The following is a 21,258-nucleotide window of genomic DNA, read 5'->3' on the forward strand; positions in this document are numbered from 1 at the left end:
GGAGATCCACCTTCGGAGCCAATGTCAATCTTCTGGAGAAGAGTCAACCCTGAGCCTTTAGAAGCCAGCATTCATTGAGCTGGGGAAATCCCTGAGGGGATAAGTAGATACCAGCCAGCCGGGAAACCTGATCCTCAACCCTGCTTCTCCCAGCCTTAGAAGACTTGACTAGCATAGTGAGAATGGCAAGAACTGTGGAAGAAGGAAACTTGGGTTCATCATGGGACATAAGGAGAAAGCCTGAGCATGATAGATAAGACCAGAAGACTTCGGGAAGGCAGGGTTCCAGAGTGTAAAACAAAGCATCAACACGTCCAAAACATGAGGCTTCAATGGTACAAGCTGTCCCTGCATCACCGATTTGTTTTATTATGGACACAACCCCTTTGGTATTACAGATGCATGAGCCTGGAAAGCAGGGATAGAAATCATAAGAAATCTTCACCCCCGTCCCCCACTGCCTAGCACACATCTACCAGAACCAAATACTGGCCTTCTCTGAGCTCACACAGGACTTTCGGTTCCCTGTGTTACATCACTTGGCATTTTGGGTTGTACTCGTTATGTTCCTGTCTCTTCCCTGATAAGGGAGCTCTTCGACATAAGAACCATGTGTATTTATGGCCCCTAGCTCCCAACACAGCAGCTTGTGCGCAGCAGGCAAGCAGTAGACGTTGGTTGGATAAATGGAAGGATGGGTGGAGAATGCTCGATGCTTGAATTTTTCTACCACAACTCCCCAATGTGGCCATCCTTGCTTGCATCTGAGCATCCTTGTATGCTTGCACGCTTTCCGTTCCCTCATCCATTTATTTACTCACCACGTATCTGTTGAGTGCTTTCTATATGCCAAGTACTCAGGCATGAGCAAAGCTGCCAAAGTCCCTGTCCTCCTGAAGCACACAGCCAAGCAGGGAGCACAGCCAAGTGACAAGTATGTGGACTGTGCCATTTGGCCTGTGACAAGTACCAATGCAGAAAATAGAGCAGCCCAAAGAGGTCAGAAGATACTGGGGAGGGCGAAGAGCTCACCACTTTGTTCAAAAGATTCTCTAAAATGGTGACTTGTGCAGGGAGCACTGAAGGAAGCAAGGGAGTGAGCCATGCTCAACCCTGGGAAATAGCTCTCCAAGCAGAGAAGGCAGCAGGTGCAAAGGCCCAGGGGCAGGAAGAGGAGGCTCCGCTTCTTTGAAGATGAGAGTGGAGGTCAGTGTAGAGACAATCATAGGAAGCTACATGGGATATTTGGAGTCAGATCCTGAGGACTTTGCGGGCCAGGGTTGAGACTCTTCCTCTGAGCAAAATGGGAAGTCACTGGAACTTTTTAAGAACTGATCTGACTTGCATTTGAAAGGGTGTGCTGTTATCAGGTGATCTCAGAGCCTGGTTGGGAGAACTTTGCAATAGCCCAGGTGAGAGAGGACATGGTTTGCACCAGGGTTGGAAAACAAGGGAAGGCAGGTGTCTGGGCACAGATGCAGGTGCAGAAATGCAAGCAGAGGGCATGTGGGAAGGGTCTCTTGGGATTGCCTCTGTATTCTCAGTGAAAAAGAAAGCATGGTCATCAGCTGAGAATGATAAATAGGGGATTTAAAGAGAGAGAGAAAACATATGAAATAGTCGTCTAGGAGAGAAGGGTGCTGGATGGACTGGGAATATGTAGACTCAGTGCAGGGGAGCCTTAAAGCTTCCTGAGGTTGGTGGTCATGAATTTCAGGTGAGACAGGACAACACAGTCATATATTTTTCTACAGCCTACCTGAGCTTTGTAGATGCCCGGTAGACAGAGATTTAACCAGCTGAGTTTTTGCCAGGCATATGTAATGAAAGGGGGTGGATGGGCATATAAATGTTTAAAGGGATGAGCCAAGGAATTCAAGCTGGGTACGCAGGAATGGATGGACACGAGGAGGGTGAGGGATGTGGAAACAAGTCATGATCTTGGCTTATAGGCCCAGTAAGGCTGAAGATTTATTGGAAGGGTCTGTGGAGAAAGCCATTATTTCCATAGGTTCTCTGGTCTACTAGGGCTTAATGAAAAGCACTTTCCAAATTCAAACTGAAGTAGAATTCCCTGTGTCTTCCCCTAATCCGTCCTGGTGCTCTGCACCAAGTTAAAGCATGGCATGGAGGAAAGTGGCTCTCATGCTTTCTCTGGCCTTCTCTTGTCCAGGCTAAATGTCTCCAGCCCCTTTGACACTTTTCAAGGGACATGCCCTCCAATCTCCTCATCACCCTACCATTCTTCCTTGTATTTGGTCTCTTTTTCCCCTTGAGAGCTGATGACTTTTTGGGTTTCACTGGGAAGATTCTACACCATTGGAGAAACTAAAAACAATGAATCAGGCATCCCAGGTGGAGTTCTGGGAGCACTGGAGTTCTGCTTTCAGAATTGATCTCCCTTGTTTCTGTTGCTGTTCATCCACAGGAAACAAATGGAAACAATGATTAAAGTCCTGCTCTGAAGCCCAGTGAGTCAGCTTTGCAAAGGATTTGCACACATTTCCATCCTCACTGCAATGCTGTCAGACTGAGGGTTATTTTGGGAAGGAATATATTAATATGATAAACTTTCCCAGAGAGTGTGCAGTCCCATTTGCACATGTTTCAAGTCAGACTTTCATGTAATTTTAACATTCTCACAACCTTTCATGCAATTTTAACATTAGCACAAAATACACCATCATATCCAAAGCAAGGGTTCAGACCAAAGCCTTTGGAGGCATCCTTGGCTCCTCTATGCCTCTCCACCTCTGTCCAGTCCATCAGCAAATCCCACCAACTCAGTCTTCAAAATGTGCTAGGATCTGACCACTTATTACTACACCCACTGCTCCCAGCCTGGTCCAAATCATTACCAGTGGTTGACTAAGCTGTTATGGTAGCTCCCCAGCTGGTCCCCCTGCTTTCACACTTGCCCCCTGCAGTCCAGGAGCAACCGAGAAGATGGAGTGACAGGATTGAGGGAAAGGGGCTCTGCAGTTGGGAGCAGCCATCAGACAGAGTGTCAGGAGGTGACATGTGAGCTAAAACCCTGGTGAGATAAGACAGTGATGTCACGAGAAGAGGGGATGGCAGGGACAAGGGCCATGAGTCGGGAGCCAGCCTTGTGCACCCAGGGGGCGGTGAAAAGGCTGATGAGTTTGGAGTTGGCAAGAGCGGTGTGACTGGTAATGAATGAGCTGGTGGTGGCTGGATCACAGCCACACTGGGGGACTGGAGATGGGAGAAGTGGTTTGATTGGGGATCTATTTTCGAAGTAGTGCAGCTAGCATTCAGTGATGGATTGGATATGGGTTGTTCCCAGACTTTTGGCCTAAGCCACTTAGAAGACAGAGGCTTCATTTACTCAGATGGGAGAGCTGTGGAAAGAAGAGTTTGGTGCACGTGGCAGGGGCTGGTTAGTAGTGGGGATCCAAGAGTTCTGTTTTGGACATGCTTGTTTTGAGAAACCTCCTAGGCCTCCAAGTGGGAATTCCAGGAGGCAGTTAAATATGTGAGTCTGGAGTTGAGAGGAGAGTCCAGGTCAGGGACATAGGTGGGAATTGTCATCATCTGAGACAAAGCGACTGGATGAAACCACCCAGGGAGGGCATATAGAGGGAAATGTGACTGGAGAGATGGGCTGGAGCTCTGGGACACCCCAGGGTTGAGGGGTGAGGACAAATCAGCCTAAACACAGAAGGAGAGGCTGGGAGGGGGAAAACAGGGGAGAGTGGGGCTGCAGATGTCCAGAGAAGACCAGGTTTCAACAGAGAGGGAGTGGCCCACATATCACATGCTGCTGAGAGGCTGTACAAGGAAAGGCAGAATTGGCCGCTGGATTTGTCAAGGCGGATGTTGATGGCCTTCAGCAGGGCAGTCTCAATGGAGTGGTGGGAACAACTAATTCACATGGGGGTGAGGACAGGACACAGCTGGGGCCACATAGTCTCAGTTGGAGAGGAGCAGAGGCAAGGGCCAGTAGCTGTGAGGATGAGGGCCAGGAGAGACAGTACAGAGATGTGTACTGAGATGTGTTTGTGCAGGGGTGAATGAGTCGAGAGGGAAGAATTTTTTTTTTCTTTTGAGACAGGATCTCATTCTGTCACCTAGGCTGGAGTGCAGTGGTGCAATCATGGCTCACTGCTGTCTTGACCTCCCAGGCTCAAGCAATCCTCCCACCTCAGCCTCCCAAGTAGCTGGGATTACAGGTGTGCTTCACCACATCCAGATAATTTTTCTTTTTCTTTTCTTTTGTTTTTTTGTAGAGACAAGGTCTCACTATGTTGCCCAGGCTGGTCTCAAACTCCTGGGTCAAGCGACCCTCCCACCTTGCTCTCTCAAAGCACTGGGATTTGCAGGTGTGAGCCACTTCACCTGGCTGGAAGGAATTCTTTACTGGGGTGGAGGCTGCCTGGGAAGGAGGAGGTGAAATCCAATGCAGGAGGAGACTGGGATGCCCTGGATCAGAGCAGGGAGAGCTCACCCAGGCGCAGGTGGGCAGGTGAGTTTGGGGTGGCTGGAGGAGATCGTCCTCAGCTGACAACAGCCTTTGCCACCCACTCTGTGAATTGATCATTAACATTGATAGATACGGGTGTCTAAGATTAAAGGAGACAGCCTCTGTAACAGCTATCAGCTTTCTTGCACTATTCTGGAGGTCTCACACTGAGTCTGTCCTAGGGAGCGCAAGTCTTAAGGGGTGGGTCTGAGAATCTAGGTATTTGTAAGTGTTTAGTTTAGTGAATCTAGTAAGCAGTCAGGCTTGAGGGTGCCTCAGAGGGGCTCACATTACTCTTAAGATCATCAGTAATATTATCTGAGTATCCAATGTCCAATTTGCCTGTCGCAGGGCAGTGGAGAAGGTGTACGGGATTTGGGGGTCGAGTTCTGATTTCTCGCCAGCCCTTTATTCTCGCTGTCTACAGATTAATGAACACATCATTTTGCCCAACCTCCAAGAACCCTCAGAATCCGGCCGCTGCATTCCTCTCCTGCCTGACCTATCTCGATGGTCTTATCACAAGCTTTTCTTGCCCCAGAACCTACACCTATGAAGATTTGCCCTGTGAGGCCTCAACGGGTAGAACCGAGACCCACAGACCCATAGATGGGAGCTACAGAGAGAATATTTTGGCGTGTCCTGAGAAATTAAAAAAAAAAAAAAAGTTTTTTGCAGTCAGGATGCTTCTGCCCTTGAATGGAAGGTCAAAGAGAGAGAGGCAGCATTTCTGGGGCCCAAAGCTAGGGTCACGTGGTGGAGGGGGCAGGGGGCAGGGATCACAGAGAGAAGGCTGGAGCCACAGAGGAGCTGCACCTGCGATGGTCACAGAGGGTGGGAGTGGGGCAGCTTGCTTCTCTCCGTCCCAGCCCTCCATGAAGGCCTCTCCTTGATCAACACCCCAGCCTCCAGGAAGCCAGAACCCTACCAAGAGTGGCAAATCCTACCAAGAATTCCTCCTATGAAGCCAGAAGGCAGGGGATTCAGGGAGAGTAGTTCCCTTTGAAACAGAGCAGATACTAGAGAACAAGCAGGTAAGAGACACACAGGTCCCAGGTGTACACGCCCATAGCCTCGATGCCTTTACTTCTGCAAGTCAGGATTGCTTTTTAATAAGCTTTTGTGGGACAATGTATTTGATGCCTGTGTTCCTAATTAGACTGTAAAGTCCATGAGGTGAGAACAGGAATGACTCCCTTTCCCAGCAGAATACCAGTATCTGACACTCACTGTTTGCTGACTGAGCTGGAGCACATGCTTTCAGCCCAGGTTCCCCACTCCAAAGCCTTATCTCCCACCCCTCCTCTCATCCACTGCCCCACTTTCTCCATAAGGAAACTGGAGGTTCCTTAGAGGCCCGCAGGGAGAGCCAGGAACTCTGAGCAGTGTCGTGTGTGGCCGCTGTGTGTGGAGGTTCCACCAACAGAAAAGAATATCTTCAGGCTCATCTTGATTGCACCCAGAGCTTGTGACCTTCCTCACAGAATCAGGGACCTGCATCTTGAATGGAGGTTTTAAGTGTCTGCCAAGTCAATGAGTTTCTATTTTTTACCATGAGGTCCATTTAAATGAATTTTTTAAAAGCAAAATTATATTTCTTTTTGAATAATTAATACATTCCTGTGGCTGAACTTCCAAAGGGATCAAATGAATATAAAGTGAAGGATTTCCTTTCCATTTCTGTCCTCCAGCCATTCTGTTCCCCTCCTTGGAGGCAACTGGTGTTACCAGTTTTTTGTATGTCTTTTCCAAGGTTTGTGTCTAATCTATACACACAGAGACACACAGAGATGCACATACACAGACACTTTTTTATATAAATTGTTGCATATTTTACAAAAAGTTCTATACCTTGCTCTTTGTACTTCATATATCTTGGAGATCTTTCCATATCAGAATATGGAAAGCTGCCTCTGTTTTAATGTCTGCATCATGTCCCACCATATGATGTATCATAATTTATTTAAATAGTCCTTTATTCATGGACACTTGGGTTGTCTCAACCACCGGCTACTGCAGTGAACAAGCTTTGTACTATCGTCATTGAGCTACAAAAGTCATTGACCATGGAATTCTCTAGGAAGATCTAGAAAGAGAATAAAAATTAGTGGAAAGTTTGAAACAAATCAGAAAGAGTAGATAGGGCTCTGGACTAGAAGTCAAGAGATGTAACTCCTAAAAGTAATTTTAAAAAGGCCCCCATCAAGTTCCTAGCTTCCCACAATTTACAAAACAATTTAATATCTGTTAACTCATTGAGTCTATAGGAAAAAAATAAGCTGTAAAGGGCTAAAATGTTTCCCCAACTCCTTGACTCACTGACTATATGACCTAAAACAAGTTTGTAGGCTGGACACGGTGGTTCACGCCTGTAATCCCAGCACTTTGGGAGGCTGAGGCGGGCAGATCACCTGAGGCAGGCAGATTGGAGTTCGAGACCATCCTGGCCAACATGGTGAAACCCCGTCTCTACTAAAAATACAAAAATTAGCTGGGTGTGGTGGTGCATGCCTGTAATCCCAACTACTCGGGAAGCTGAGGCAGGAGAATCACTTGAACCCGGGAAGTGAAAGCTGCAGTGAGCAGAGATTGCGCCAATGCACTCCAGCCTGGGCGGTAGAGCGAGACTCTGTCTCAAAAATAAAAATTAAAAATAAAACAAGTTTCTAGCTTGCCAGCAACCTAGTTAACTTGTTTATAAAATAAAGATTATAAGAGTACCTATCTCTTTGGGTCATTTTAAGGATTAAATGAACTACGCATGGAAAGTACTTAAAACAGGGTCTATCCTATAGCAAGAGTTCAATAAATGTGGGCTTTTAGGATCATTTTGCAAAAGTGAGGAAAAGAAAACACAGAGCAATGAAGTTCAAAGTCTCCTAGCTCCTGAAGGATTAGTGCTGGTGCAGGAATCCAGGTCCCCAGGCTTCCAAACAAGTCGGGTGTTTGAGCCATGCGGTCTTAGGCATGTGTTTATAAAACAGTGATGGCAGTCCTGACACAGAGCTATTAATAATAATTATTGCCATGGAAACTTCCCTGATCTTCTTTGAGAGGATTAGTCCAGTCATGCACTTAGTACTGTAGTTCATCAAATCTAAGATGCCATTGGGTCTAAGGAGTATTGTTATTTTGTGAGTCACTGGAAAGGAAAGGAAATAAGGAAGAGAGGGAGGGAGGGAGGGAAGGAGCCAACTAAAGTTGTAGAACGCTATGCTGCTTGTCAAGCTGTTGTCTCCCAGCTCCACACTTACCCTTCTGGGTTCGCTCTCCCTCTGATGCTGGGGCTGGGACCTGCACCCCCATTTGTCCTTTGCCAGTAGGGTCACTAGAGGAGAGAGAAGAGACTTGCTTTTTCATATTTTTCTGAATTTCCTGCCAGTCCCAGTGATCACGTTGGCAATTGATTCCAGCTTCCAACTTTTGTCCATTTCCAGAACCAGAATCGTATTGCTCCTCAGAGGAAACAGTCCAGTGGACAGTGCCCACTCTCAGAGGTCTTCGGGGCCCTCCGCCAGGCCCCTGAGGTGTCAGCACCACATGGGAAACATCCCTTCCTTAGAGGTCTTCCTTTTTGACATCTCAGTTCTCCAATATCTGCTTAACCAATTCCCTATGTTAAGTTCTCTCCATTAAAGTACCTCGAGTGGTTTCCATTTTCCTGCCTGGACCCTGACTCGTGAATTGTAAGATGACCATTGACTTCAGAAATGTTAAATGATAGTCCTAGAATTAATGCAATAAAATACTACCACAGGGAATTTATAGATGTCAAGGCTGATGGTGCCTTTGGAAGTGACCTAGTAGACCCTAGGGCTGAACCCAGGGGGATGAAGTGCCTTGCTCAACGTCACACAGCCAGAGGTGGCAAGGCCAGTGCTCCCCGCACTGTGCCTGAGTGTTACTCTCCTCACCCTTCGGAAGGGCCTGGCTCCTGCTCCTGGGATGGACAGTTCAGTGACATGCCTCATGGTGAGATGTCTTCATCAAATCTCTCCTTTCTTTCCAGGAAGCACACTTTGCTGGCTAATAATGGGTTTGCAATTTCTGCTGCATTGCTGATGGCCTGCTCACTCCAGGCAGGAGCCTTTGAAATGCTCATCCTGGGACGCTTCATCACGGGCATAGATGGAGGTGAGAGTTCACCATGATGGGGAAGGAACAGTAACATACTCCTTGGGGGTGTCCCAAAATGTGAGAGGTGTTTGGGGCTGTCACATGACTGGGGCTCTCTGCTGGTATTGAGTTGGCAGGGACCAAGGATGCTGGAACTCTGCATAAAGTGGGACAGTCCTATGGGATGAACCATCCCATTCATGATGCTCTAGCCCCTAATTGAGGAATGCTGGGCAGGGTCCCCAGTCTACGCCCAAAGACCTGGATGGTCTTCAGCATGTCATGCCTTCCGCTTGGTCACCTTCATCATAATGTTCATATTCCAAGGTTATTTATGGTTTTCAGGGGGCTTTTGTGAGGATGGTGTTTCTTCTCTGGGCCTCTGACTCATTCGTTGTTTTGTTTACTCACTAAGCATTTGTGGAGCACCTGCAAGGGCTGGCACACTGTAGGATGGAGACACAATGATTAACAAGACCCTGTCCCTGGACAGGGACAGAATGGAGCTTACGTTCTAGTGGGCAGACAGATACATAAGGTAGATAGTAGCAGGTCCTAGGAAGAAAACAAAGCAGGGCAGGAGGGTGGTGAGGGCTGTTTTAGAAAGGCCAATCAGGGAAGACTACTCAGAGGAGGAAATATGAGCAGAGACCAGAGGAGCCAAGTGTGAGAACCGTTCCCAGCAGAGAGAAGTGTATGACGTCTCAGAGGCGGAAGGAGGCATGGCACGTCTGAGAAAGAGCAAGGAGATGCGTGGGTGCTGATGAGGCCAAAGAAGAGCTGCAGCCAGATCACACAAGACCTTGTAGGCCACGGCGAGGACTGTGGGCCTGTGCCAAGTGTGCAGGGAGGGTTGAGAGGAATGTGACATGGACTGGTTTGTTCCAATAAGGAAGTGTGAGGGGAAGCCAGGAGTGGAATCAGAGGAGCCAACTGTTCAGGGGAAGGGACTGGGCTGGGTGGGGAGCTGGGGAGAAGGGGACAGATCCTGGCTGCAGGAGTGAGAGTAGGAGACAAGATGTATTGTCAGACAAATTGTACTCTCTTTCTAAATAGGCGAATCCATAAAGTGTCACTTTTAGGCATTTGTGGAAAGATTGCAAGCCTTAGGATTAGAAATCCCTGAGTTTGGATCTCAGCTCTGCTGCTTGCCAATTTCTGATTTGTGCAAGTTACTTAATGGCTCTGAGCCTTGGTTTTCCCATTTGGAAAATGGAGGTAATAATACCTTCTTTGAAAGGCTATAATAAGGCTGAACGGAAACTCTCTCTCTCTCTCTCTCTCTCTCTCTCTCTCTCTCTCTCTCTCTCTCTCTCTCTCTCTCCCTCTCCCTCTCACACACACACACACACCCCAACACACACACACGTATATACTGCCTGGAACCTAGCATGAGCTTCTTAAAGGCTAATTCCCTTCCTTGTCGATGTCTTAAAAGCTGAGGGTACCGGGTCGTTCAGCTGAGTAAGATGAACAACAAAAATGTCTCAGGGAGAGGTGGGCAGGAGAGTGGGGGCCTGGAAGTAAGGTTGGGAAGAGGAGGCTTCACTTACCTTTGTTGCCCTGCTGGAGGGGAATAATCTAGGACTCTCTGATAGTCCAAACTCAAGATGAAATGACTCCTTGATCACTTGTCTATTCATTAATCTATTCTACTTGAATAGATGCCTTCTATTCAATAGGCATCTATTCAAGTAGAATGGAGATGGCTATTGAGAGTTTATCCGTAAGAATAATGGCTGGTGTCTATGTAATGTTTTGTAATTGACCAACTGTGTTCATGTTTTTCATCTTTTTTGATCTCCTCCTATAATCAAAGACTGTTTTTTCATGTTCATTTTACAAATGCAGGCACTAATGCTCAGAAAGCTGGAGCAGGAAAGTAGTTAAGGGTGAAGACTATGGAGTCAGACTGCCTGAATGCTCTCACTTGCTTCCATTAATTTCATTAATTTATCTGTATAGGTTAGGTTTGCTGCATTTAAAAACCTGAAAACTTAAGCCATGATGGCACCACTGCATTTTAACCTTGGCAACAGAGCGAAACCCTGTCTCTTAAAAACAAAACAAAATGAAACAAAACAAAAAACAACATGTAGTGGCTTGAAATAATAACCATTTTACTGTGCTTTCACTTCTGTGGGTGGGCTGGGCTGTTCTGCTCTGGGCCAGCTCTGCCAATCTCCGTTGGGCCTTCTCATGTGTCTGTGATGGCTTCAGGTAGGTCAGTGACTGGATGACCTGGGATGGTCTCACGCCTGTGTTTGGGTGTTAGCAGGTGGCCTGGTCTCAAGGGCTGTCAGTGGGCCAGCTCATTTCTTGGCTTCCCACCCTGGGCCAGGGGGGCCTGGGTTGCCTCGCATAAAGTTCGTGGGCTGCCAACAGCAGCCAAAGGAGAAAGTCCCAATGTGTAAGGACTTTGCATGCACATTTGCTGATGTCCCTTGATGTCCCTTTGGCCCAAGCAAGTCCCATGGACAGGTGCAGAATGAATGTCAGAGAGGACTGACTCCCCAAGGATGTGGATCCAGGGAGAGGATACAAATCAGGGACCACCGCAGCAACCATTAACCTCACAGTCTTGGCCTCTTTCCCACCTGGCATGGCAACTTAGTAGTAAGGCATCCCTTGTTGAGTGATGTGAAAATTAAATGGGCCAGGCGTGGTGGCTTACACCTGTAATCCCAGCACTTTGGGAGGCCGAGGTGGGTGGATCACCTGAGGTCAGGAGTTTGAGAGTAGCCTGACCAATGTGGAGAAACCCTGTCTCTACTGAAAATGCAAAACTAGCTGGGCATGGTGGCACATACCTGTAATCCCAGCTACTCGGGAGGCTGAGGTGGGAGAACCACTTGAACCCAGGAGGTGGAGGTTGCAGTGAGCCGAGATCGCCCATTGCACTCCAGTCTGGGCAACAAGAGCAAAACTCTGTCTCAAAAATAAGTAAATAAAATAAATAAATAAAATGATCTACTATGTATGTGAAGTATTTAGTGTAGTTCCAGGCACTTAGTGCCCCACTCCAGGAATGCTAATGGTATTGTTGTCATTGTTGTTGTCATTTGTTTTCTTAATTAATAAAGTACAGATCTAGGATTTGGGTTTCAAAGGCCCAGACTACTTTGGAGAAAGGCTGAATGAGGTTGCAGTGGATCACCTGGGAAGTCCTTTCCTAGTGGAGGCAAGTGAGATTCTCTCAATTTGGCAGTTTTATATTTTATCCATTATCCCCTTTCTTGTTGCTTTGACTAATCTGGGGAGTTGACCCTTCGAACATATAACTAATTGATCTCTGAATTTCCTTAACTAAAAATAAGCTGCATTCCAAGATGGCCCTTTTACAAAACCACAGAGATAGAACAAATGTGTTTTAGACCCTTTTTCCTATGAGCTTTTCAAAAAGAAGCAAGCAAGGAAGAAGAACAAGGAGGAAAGAAAGAAGAACAAGGAGGAAAGAAAGAAGAACAAAGAGGAAAGAAAAAACCTGGGTCTTTCTGACTTGCGGCACGTGGCCTGTTGGAGTCACGCCAGGACTTGGAGACTTCATGTCATGTATTCTCATCAACCCTCTCAAAGCAGAGAGGAACTCGAGGGCACTTAAGGTGAGACAATTGGTCAGAAGGAAAGGAATATTGCTGCCATTACCTGAACTGGCTGATCTGTTTGTAATAAAGAATTTAAAGCCGGGCCAGGCGCGGTGGCTCACGCCTGTAATCCCAGCACTTTGGGACACCAAGGCGGGAGGATCACCTGAGGGTGGGAGTTCGAGACCAGCTGACCCACATGGAGAAACCCCGTCTCTACTAAAAATACAAAAATTAGCTGGGCGTGGTGGTGCATGCCTGTAATCCCAGCTACTTGGGAGGCTTAGGCAGGAGAATCACTTGAACCTGGGAGGTGGAAATTGTGGTAAGCTGAGATCGCGCCATTGCACTCCAGCCTGGGCAACAAGAGTGAAACCCCATCTCAAAAAAAAAAAAAAAAAAAAGAGAGAGAATTTAAAGCCAAATGATAAACCTGAAGGATTTTGAGATGATAGAAGGCTCTAAGACTTGCTGATCCAGCCAGGGTCTCCCGGAGTGTTTGGAACCATAGTAGGACAACAGGGCATCTTTCTGGAGTGTTCTTCATCTAGAAGGTTTAGAGGAAAAAAAACATATTATTTTTTACATCAATACAAACATGATACCAAATGGTGTTGGAAGCAAAATTCATGTACATAATAAAGTTAAAATAGGAGACTGTATTGCTACTTTGTGTTTGTGGAAGATTGCACTGGACATGTCCCTGCCATGGCCTTCCCAGTGCTGTCTACATGCCCAGGGGCGCAAGGTCACGTCTTCTGAATTAGGAGCTCGCTAGTGGACAAGCCCACGTCTGCTACTTTAGGAGAAGTCCAAGATCAGCAGGATGAATTGCTTTTGAGGGCTTCTGTGGACAATCTGTTCCAGGCCTCTCTTCTACCTTCAGGTGGTGGCCAGAAATCCTGGCATTCCCTGGCTAGTTGTTGCATCAGTCTAGTCTCTGTCTCCTCATCACATGGCCTTCTCCCATGTCTGTGCCTGTGTCTTCACGTGGCCTTCTTATAAGAATGAAAAGTATTGAATTTAGGGGCCATCCTACTCCAGTATGACCTCATCTTAACTTGATTACATCTGCAAAAACCCTATTTCCAAATAAGGCTACATTCACAAGTAACAGGATTAGAGCCTCAGCATATCTTTTGGAAGGACACCATGCAACTCACTATAAGAGGTGACACTGAATGGAGACTGGAAGGTTAAGAAGCTGTGGAGCTCTGAAAACAGAGAGTTCCAGACAAACAGAAGAGCAGAAGCCAACATCCTATGATCAGAATGAGCCTGGAGTGTTCAGTGAACTCCACATCCAGGACTCCTGGGGAGGAGAGTGGCAGAAAATGGGCTCAGAGGTCAGAAGAGGCTGCTCACAGGTAGGGATGCTTGGTACAGCATCATGGGCCTAGGATGACCAACCATCCTGGTTTGTCCAGGACTGAGGGGGTTTCTGGGTGGTACTAGGCAAACCTGGGTGAGCTGGTCACCCAATGGCAGACTTTTCACGCAGCCCACCTCCTCGTTCACTGCTGCTTTAGCCACTAGTATCTCCCCTTCCATGTCATCTCACAATGAACAAATAAGAACAATTCGTCACCATTTATTGACAGCTGAATCTAAGCTGCGCACTCTGCAGGGCATTTGACATGTGTTCCGTAGGTGCATAGCACCATGTGAAGGAGATGCTACTGCCACCCTAGCTTTACAGAAGAGGCAGAGAAGTTAGCTCCACGCCTCCGCCACTGACGACACTGCCTCTGTGCTACAGCTCCCTCATTTCCTTACTATGTTTTGTGAGATAATGATTATTATCCCCTTGTGGGGGAAGCAGCATCAGGATAAAGAACAGTTTTTGAAGTGTTATCAAGTGACCACACGTGAGCCCGGTGCCTTACATGCAGTCATTTTATTCTCATTACAACAGAGATAGTCATCACTGTATTTTGCAAATAAGTGAGCTGAGAGTAAAAGAGATGAAGTGACTTGATCGAGATTCCCCTGTGAGAAAACCAGGGCTGTGGGACTTGAGTCCAGTGTAGCACAGTTTTCCCTCTATTGCCCTGCTTGGGAAGAATAATAGACTAAATTGTTTGGTGGCCAGCCAATTACTCCATGAGGCCATATGCTCCCAATATATGTGTTTTGGATAAAAGTTCAAGCATCATCTGGTCTATGTTGTGACAAATAATTTCCATCTCTTTGCTTCTTAAGCATGTTTGTTTTGAGTGGTAAACCAGAAACAGTATCCTGGGCTAAGAGGCAATGAATGAGATTCCCAGTTTGTAAATTGGGGTGTGCGTTCCCTTCACTGATTTTCGGGGAAGTCCTTCCTGAATGCTAGCAGCTGGAGTGAACTCAGCTCAACTTGAAGCACATTGATTGGTGCCTAAAGTGTGTTGGGAACTATACTAGAGACACTGGAAAACTGAGGCAAGAAAGACATTTTTGATGCCCTCACAACCTGGTGAAAAATTGGATGGTAGTAATAGGTGCTAATGATGCTAATTTGTACAGTATTTTACAATGAATAGGTAACAGCATATCTCAACTCTCACAGAGATCCTCTGAAGCTAGGCTCAATACTTATCCCCATCTTGTGGAAGCTGAGAGAAGCTCACAACCCCACCCAAGTTCCCACAGCTTGTAAGTTGCAGGGATTTGGCCCAAGAAGCCTTGTGACTCCAGATCATGCAGTCTGTGCTGTAAACAAGCAATGAATCCGCCTGGGATAAGTGCAATGTAGTCATTTATAGGCCTATAAAGTGACTTAAGAATAGCCCTGCTCAGGTATGGGGGAAAGCAAGGTTTGTTTTTTTTAAGTTGACAAGTCCTTATATAATTTTTACTAACAGGCCCACTGTGTGTGCAGTAAGCACTTTGTAAAACATCTTTATAACTGTTAGTTTTTATTCAAAATACCTATCATAAGCCTCTGAACATGTAAATTTATCTCCAACATCATTATATTATGTGTGGGTGACCTATTTTTATAAAATGAGTGTAATAGCATCTGCCATAACTGAGTCCCTTAATTTATGACAAGAGGCAATGTTAGCTGGCGGGAAAAGCTCAAGTTCTAAGATCAGAGGCCCACTGGAGCTCTGTTGGGCGAAATAATTTTTTTAAGCATCTCTGGACATGACTTGGTGATTTAGGCAAGTTACTCAGCTTCTCTGTGCCTCAGTTTACTCATCTTTAGAAGAGAAATAGTAACAGTATATTTAATTCAGAAGACTATTATTAAAAGTAAATATGTTAATACATATAAATAGATGAGAAGGATTCCTGTTACTTGTTAGCCACCATGTGTATTGGCTATTATCATTGTGACCACCATCACCACCATCACCATCATTGCCATCACCATCACCACCACTACCACACCATCAATATCACCACCATCACCACCATCACTATCATCACCATTACTACTACCACCACAATCACCATCATCATTGCTACAACCATCATCACCATCAACACCACCACCATCACCATCATTACCATCACCACCACCACTACCATCACTACCATCACCATCACCATCACCATCATCATCACTGTTGCTACCACCATCATTACCATCATCGTCATCACCACCATCACCATCACCATCATGACCATCATTACTACCACCATTATCACCATCATCATCATTGCCACAACCATCATCACAATCATCACCACCACCATCACCATCATCACCATCATGACCATCACTACCACTACCGCCATCACTACCTTACCACCACCATCATCACCGTCACCATCACCATCACTACCACCACCACCATCACTACCATCATCATCACCATCGCCATTATCATCGCTATTGCTACCACCGTCAGCATTACCATCACCATCATCACCACCATCACCATCATCACCATCATGACCATCATTACTACCACCATTATCACCATCATCATCATTGCCACAGCCATCATCACAATCATCACCACCACCATCACCATCATCACCATCACTACCACCACCACCATCACCATTACTACCATCACCACTACCATCATTATCACCATCATGACCACCACTACCACCACCACCATCACCATTACTACCATCACCACTACCATCATTATCATCACTATTATGACCATCACTACCACCACCACCACCGTTATCACCATCACCATCATTATCACTGTCAATACCATCACCTCCACCAACACCATCAGCTGTGTCCTATCCTCTGAAATGCACCTCCAGTCATACTTTAGGGATTAATTTATAAAGTGCATGAGAAAGCTTTGGCAATTTGTCCAAAGTGCTGGGAAAGATGCTGTGGCTACAGTGCTATTTAACGTCCAGGGCAAAGCAGAGCCAAGAGAGGCACTGTAACCAGAGTGCGGCTCCCTCAGGAAGACACCTCTCTAACTGCTGCTATGCTGCTTCCACAGGCATCGCCCTCAGTGTGCTCCCCATGTACCTCAGTGAGATCTCACTCAAGAATATCCGTGGCTCTCTGGGGCAGGTAACCGCCATCTTTATCTGCATTGGCGTGTTCACTGGGCAGCTGCTGGGCCTGCCCGAGCTGCTGGGCCTGCCCGAGCTGCTGGGAAAGGTGAGTGTGGCTCCCTGGTCAACCGCATCTGCCCTCATCTCATGTTACCACTGCAGGAGGGAGCCTTTTCTCCAAAAGCTGGTCCCTGTATATTGCAATTCCTGGTGTTCAAGCCTCTTACTGATTATTGGAGAAAAGTTGTGGAGTTCCTTTGAGTTTAATTTTTTTAAGGACATAAAGAATACATAACAAATTGAAACCTTATAGAATGTTTAAGTTCACCCATCCAATAATTATCATTAATAGCTCAATTTGTGTTTGGGCATCTTCTGTGCTTTAAAAACCTATATAAACATATATAGTTTATTGTGTTTTTGATGGAATTATGCCATATGCATTGATCTACAACCTCGTGTTTTCATTTAATATATTTCGGGCATGTTTTCAAGATGTTAACTTAGCTCTACCTCATTCTTGAGTCTCTTTTTTCCTGAATAAATAAGTAATTAGAGCCTTCTGGTTTGGGCTTGCTGTTTTGGGAGAAGGTGGGCCTGAATTTGAATCCCAGTTCAATGATTTACTTGCTGTGTGGCCTTGGCAGGGAGAAAAGAAACACTTCACTCAGGTTGAATGGGGTGGGGTAAAATCAAGGAAGGCTTTTCAGAAGAGGTGGCCTCTAAATGGACTCCTGAAGGGTAAGCAGGAGTTAGGCAGGTGATGATGGGGATTGGGAGAGAGGATATACCAGAGAAAGGAAATCAGTAAAGAAAAGGCTCAAGATGGGGCGCAGCCCTGAGAAAGAACTCAGACAGCTTTGGGGCTGAGGAGAGAACAAGCATGGGGAGGGTGAGAGATGAAGTGTCTGTTCACTGAGCCACCACAGACTTCACCCTGGGGGAATAGGAAGCCCTGGGCAGCACTGGAGCTGGAGGGTGACATGGCCAGATCAGTGTTAGAAGGTGGCTCTGGGGTGGAGGCAGTGGGTGTAGACTAGAGTGGGAAGGGTGGGGAGGACAGAGGCAGAGGGATGCTGCTATTGGTACATGTGGTAAGGGAAGGATGCAGCTGCGACTGAGGTGGTGGACATGGGGATAAAGAGGAATGGGTGTGTTCAAGACCATGGTGGAAGCAGAGACCACTGGACTTGCTAGGATTCCTCCCAAGGGAAGCCTCCCAGGGATGCAGGGGCGCTCCCTTCCCACTCACACAGGCGGGGCAGGAGGGCTGGCAGAGATTAGGGGCAGGAGGGCTGGCAGAGATTAAACCACTAATGATGGTCGAATGCCCACTGCATGCCAGACTGTTCTAGGTATGAACAGTGCACAACAGACAAACAGCTCCCTGTGGAGCTGAATTCTAGCAGCAGGGGGCAAACATAACGAATTCGCAAGTCCTAGAGCAGTTATGTAAAAGACTCGTTTGTTATGCTGCTCAAATCCTAACAACTACTTTGTGAGTAGCTCAGATATGCAGCCTTGGACGCAAGCAGAGAGAGGTAAGGGACAGAGCTCTCATGAACAAGGACATATTGGTGCTGAAACCAGAACCCGGGTCTGTGTACTTTCAAAGTCACGTATGGGGTGTGTCATATACAGCCAAGGACGGATCACACTGGTGTTTCTGGGAATGTGGGAGCTCTGGAGAGAAGGGGCTAGTTCTGCCCACGGGGTCCTTTCTGTCCCAGCTGCTGAGCCTCACTGACTCTAGGGCCAGCTCCTTTCGCATTCAGTAGAAGGTTTTATAAGTGGAGGAATCATTGCGTTACATTTTTCAAACAAATTTTCAATGTTTTGAACATTTTTTATTGTAGTAAAATCCACATAAAATTTACCATTTTGACCATTCTTAAGTCTACTTTTCTGTGGTATTAAAAGTGACTTTTTATATTTCAGCCAGTCGAGGTCACCTCAGAGGCATCTGTTTCTGATCTTTTATTATGACCATTCTGGGTTATTATGGCTATAACTTTAGTTTCTTCTTTTGCAAAAACAGAAACAACTCACATTTTACATCTGTGGTTGTCGTATGCGTGACGATTTCTATAATTAATTGCGTGTGTTAGAAACAGTCTGTCTACCTAAGTGAGGTTCCAAACTAAAGAGACTCTTTTGCTTTTGTTTTTAAAGATATTTTAAAATTCTCAAAATAACCACCATGTGTTGACAATAAAAACAAGGTAACAGCCTCAGCTCCCTAAACAAAAATACATTTAAAAGTTAGTGAAGAGTGCTATTGTCCTTTAGGATTAAAAAAGCAAATAAATACTTGCCTCAGTAGAGCTAAGCTTTTCTCTTTGGGGATCATTTCCAAATTCCTCTTTGTTTATAAATCAATATCAAGTTCTTTCCGCTGCTTGAGTCCTTAAGGTCTTTCTTCAACCTCTGTCTTCATCCTTTATTTATTCATTCACCACATTTGTTAAACATTGAGTTGATGCTGGAGCTACAGCTTTGAGCACTTCAGGCACAGCCCACATCTTAATGATGCTCAGACTGCAAAGACTGTGTGACCTTGGGCAGGTCAACTCACCTCTCTAACCAGTGCCGTCTTCAGTAGGAGGCATGGTTGCAAGTTCCAAATTCCCAAGCCCCACTCAAGCTTGACTTCCTCTGGGAAAACATCGCTGGCAAATCGTGACTGTTCAGAATATCCCAGGACACCGTGCACCTGTGCCTCTCCCACACTGATTTCCGTTCGCTTCCGCATCTTGTCCTGCCAGTTGATGGCATCTTACTTGTATGCACAATAACCCAGAGGCGTCAAGTTTATCCAGTCATTCAACAAATGTTTAGAAGGCTCCTATTATGTGCCAGGTATTGGGTTGGCTGCTGGTGGTAGAGTGGTGAGGTCATCAGGCTAGCCCTGCCCTTGGGAGCTCACAGGAGGGTGATTGACCAGTGGCCACAGGTGATAGGAAAATAGGCACTGCCCTCTGGTAGGGCATCGGGGGTGGTTTCCCTGCGGCAGTGACATCTAAACTCGTGGCTTGAGGACGAGTAGGATTTATCTGGGCGGGACTGTAGGAAGAGAGAGGAAATGGGGGTGGGGCGTTCCAGCAGAGGTAAGAGTATGGGGGAAGGCCCTGGCATTTGTTCAGAGGCAGAAAAACTCAGATGACAGGAGCAGGGAGAGGGAGAGGGAGAGAGAGGAGGGGGAGGTGGAGAGGGAGAGGGAAAGGGAGAGGGAGGGTGGGGGGAGAGGGAAAGGGAGAGGGAGAGGCCACTGGCAAGGCAGATCTGTGGGCAGGAGGGCCACACCTATGCTGTAAATGAGCACAGGGAAGGATGGGCAAGGTGAGGGGTTCCCTGGACCTGTGGCTGCTTGGGGCACAAGGGCAGCCCCTACTGTTTCCATCACAGACACTGGCCTAGAGATGACAGATTTTCTGATTTTCAAGAGATACTACAAATCCAGATTTGTCATATTTCATAATTTATAAATATTGGAAACTGACCTTTAAAAAACAAAAAACTTCCCTCCTGTGGCCTGGGTCCAGCCTTAGGGCCACCTTTCACACACCTTGATGGGGAGTGTGTACCTATGAAGGCTTATTTGTGCCCCAAAGCAATGGGACATCATTGAGGACATGACGAGTGCTTCAAGAAGGCTTTTGGGCTGCAGCATGGAGAAAGAATTGGATCCCAGCCAGGACTGAAGGGGTTGACTGGTCCAGTTATGAGTTGGGTCAGAGTAATGGCAGTGTGGATGGAGAGAGGCAGATGAGGTTAAGTGAGGCTAGTGGTGATGGGATGTGGTGTCCCAGAGAAGAGTCAAGAATAACTCCCAGGCGTCTGGCACATCAGCCAGACAGAATGGTGGTACCAGATGCTAAGACAGGGAGCTGTGAAGGAGGAGGAGCAGCTCTGCAGGGGACAGGGTGACAAGTTCACTGACGTGAACTGTGCATGTCACATAGCAACTGGAAGGAAGAGCTGATTTGAGGACCTGGGTACCTAGATTCTGAGGCTGGGAGAGTCTCCTAGTGACAACAGGGCTCGTGAACATGATGCCAGCCAAGGGGCACAGCTGCCCACGCCCACCTTCTGGCCTTGAGCCAGCCAAAAGTTGTACCATTGGTCCCTTTAGGCTGTCTCTTCCTATCAGATGGGCGTTTCCAGGCAGTCTTGGCCCTGGCCAGGAAGATGGGTGAGGAACCCTGTAAATATCCTTTTGTTTTCAAATTTATGTTCTGGGAATGTGGATCTAGGGCTTCTGGTCTAGGAAAGAACATCAAATGGGAATTTTTTATTCGTGTCTCTGGGGATTTGCAGTGTTCCAGCCAAGTGAAATTCACAGTTATTTCACTAAGCGTCTGAATTTCATTTTCACTATTTTCTTTTTTTTTTTTTTTTTTTTTTTTTTTTTTTTTTTTTTTTTTGAGACGGAGTCTCGCTCTGTCGCCCGGGCTGGAGCGCAGTGGCCGGATCTCAGCTCACTGCAAGCTCCGCCTCCCGGGTTTACGACATTCTCCTGCCTCAGCCTCCCGAGTAGCTGGGACTACAGGCGCCCGCCACCTCGCCCGGCTAGTTTTTTGTATTTTTTAGTAGAGACGGGGTTTCACC

At 46.7% G+C, this 21,258-nt stretch overlaps 1 protein-coding gene across 1 annotated transcript in view; it reads left to right on the forward strand.

Moving 5' to 3' along the window:
* SLC2A9 (solute carrier family 2 member 9) overlaps positions 1–21,258 on the forward strand; it is a 177,059-nt gene that overhangs the window by 26,790 nt on the left and 129,011 nt on the right. The window contains exon 3 of the mRNA XM_010357592.2: positions 8,493–8,617. The gene's annotated coding sequence lies outside the window, so the exon portion shown is untranslated. The remainder of the gene's footprint in view (positions 1–8,492; positions 8,618–21,258) is intronic.

This window comes from Rhinopithecus roxellana, chromosome 2, assembly GCF_007565055.1.
Source record: "Rhinopithecus roxellana isolate Shanxi Qingling chromosome 2, ASM756505v1, whole genome shotgun sequence".
NCBI lineage: Eukaryota > Metazoa > Chordata > Mammalia > Primates > Cercopithecidae > Rhinopithecus > Rhinopithecus roxellana.